Source organism: Saccostrea echinata, unplaced genomic scaffold, assembly GCF_033153115.1.
Source record: "Saccostrea echinata isolate AGI-Se365-2 ecotype Australia unplaced genomic scaffold, CSIRO_AGI_Sech_v1 ptg000036l, whole genome shotgun sequence".
In the NCBI taxonomy this organism is placed as follows: Eukaryota; Metazoa; Mollusca; class Bivalvia; order Ostreida; family Ostreidae; genus Saccostrea; species Saccostrea echinata.
This window is the reverse complement of record NW_026889785.1, coordinates 4,552,322-4,554,646: the sequence shown is the minus strand read 5'-3', so window position 1 is coordinate 4,554,646 and position 2,325 is coordinate 4,552,322. Positions and strand designations below refer to the sequence as shown.

Sequence of the window (2,325 nt, the reverse complement as noted above, 5' to 3'; positions counted from 1 at the left end):
AGGGCAAAAAGCTGTAGCATTCAAATGCTAAGAAGAAATAATATAAAGGGAAAATAGACAATTCTCTATAAAAGTAAAAAAAAAATGAAGTACAGCTTTGAAATGAATTTTAAAATTGAAAAAATGTGTCATTCTTAATTTTGTCTGTACATAAAGCATAGATCAAGGAATTATCTACATGTGTAACACAAATACAAAGGAACAATCTAAATGCAACATTTCATACCCTCAGCATTGCTGCAAGTGACGTTGCTGTTCAGAAGCCTTGAAATGATATGAAAAATTTTCATGTTTTGATCAATATCAGGTGACAAGATGTAAAAGTGAATCCCTGAGTGATCTGTAAAAATGGCACATATATTTACCACACATTTACTATTGTAAATACCAAAGTGGATCATTACAATACTTGTATGTTTCACAATTTGTAAATCTCTGATGATAAAAAAAACATGGAAATGATATTCACATGCATTTGAAAAAAGACCAAATGAATGAAAAATAGCAGTAACTTTGAAGTTTAACAAGTGGAATAGAAACCTTCTATAATCATTGGTGTTTTGACACAATAGTAGGCGAGTCATTTATACCCGCAACATAGCTTTACATTTCAAGGATGTCAAAAGAGTTTACATTTGATCAAGTCAATTTGACTTGAAGCTTGAACGGCAATTTCGTGATCAAGAATTCTTCCAGATCTGCATCAGTTTCCATACTTCCTTCGTCCTCTATTAAACTGAGCTCTAATTTCAGCAAAGCCAAATCAAATTTTACATCTTTCAAACCCTTCGTCTCGTGTCTGATACACATTTCCACGTCCTGTTCAAGTATCGCCAAAGCCTCTACTTGGCCTGTCACATCAACTTCACGGGGAGCAACAGTCTGAAAAGTATGATGGATATTTTAAGCTACAGAATTTAACTTTAATTTGCTAGAAAAGAACTGAGCAATGTTAAGGACAATCCTTTACAAAACAAGCAAATTATATTCTGAGCAACAATACTACTACCTTCCATTAGTGAACATAAGAAAATACACAATTTCCAAAAATTATATATGCTTTAAACTAAAACATGAACTAAAACATTTTACCGATTATACTGGTGTTGATGCTTCAACATTGCTTCCTTTTATTCATAAAAATATATATTCAACTTGAGTTTTCCATTATTTAATACTTGTATGCTACCTTGATTAAAGAGTTTCTTGTCGTGTTCAGTGATTTCTTCTTTTGCCACTCAGACATGACACAATGACAAATTTCAACGAAATCTTGCACTTTAAGCTGGCTTTCTGCCAAATCCCTCCAGAGTGTTACCTCCATTGTGTTTCCGTGTTCCTCTAAGGTGATGGTTCGAAATTTTGTCTCCTTCTGCCCAACTTGAACTAACTTAACTGCTTCATCCTAAGAAATAATATACACAATAGATTATAGAAATATGTTCAAATAAAAGCAAAACATGTACATGTGAGTAAATGGAAAATATGAATGCTTTCAATTTCTGCACTAATAGAGGGAACAAACTTCTAATATTTACCCGAATTATCTGGCCCTGAATAGTTACGATGTCACGCAGAGGGGAGTCCATGGCTTCCCTCAGCGTCTTGGAGGGAGGTGGAGGCATGATGAGAAGTGTTGCCTTCTGAATTTGTCCATCAGGCAGTTCTAGAGCAGATGCACTCATGACTTTTGAGTGCCCTGAAAGCACTACTCTCTTTCCTTTCACCAGAGAGTTCCTGAGTTGAAGGGTTCTTCCTTCCTTTATTTTGTTAAATTGCGTCTCAACTCAGAGTAGCCAACATTTCATCTGTTGAATCCGCAATGCTAAAGTTTAGCATGCTTCCTGGCACTCCATTGCTCCCTGTGAATTTTGCTGTGTGGCCAACTTTAGCAACTCTCACAACCAACTTCCCCAGTGGGTAGGTTACCGTCTCCTTGGTTTTTCTTTCCTCACTCAGTTCTTTCAGAGATTTTTCTTGCATCTGAATTAAGAAAATATGTTTTTATAGATAACTGGCAAGAAATTTGATACAAGATGAAGTCATTAATAATCAGTAGATTAAAAATAAACAACCACTTTAATAACATTAACCTTTGCTTTAGTTATGTTCCCCAAACGAAGTTTGGGAACATATTGTTTTTACTCGGTTTCTTCTTCTTCTTCTTCTTATTATTATTATTCTTTTTTATTCTTATTTCTTCTCCGGTACTTTTTTGTCCGCGAGTGTTCTCGGAAACTGCACATCCAATTGAGTTAAAACCTTTTTAGGGTTACTAGGTATGTTATGTAGATTTGCGGAACGAAGGTCATTTTGCGCGCACGT

At 35.0% G+C, this 2,325-nt stretch overlaps 1 pseudogene; it reads right to left on the bottom strand.

Annotated features, from left to right (window-relative positions):
* Positions 1 to 639: 639 nt before the first annotated feature.
* Positions 640 to 1,983, bottom strand: LOC133199908 (uncharacterized; annotated as a pseudogene).
* Between the last annotated feature and the right edge of the window lie 342 nt (positions 1,984 to 2,325).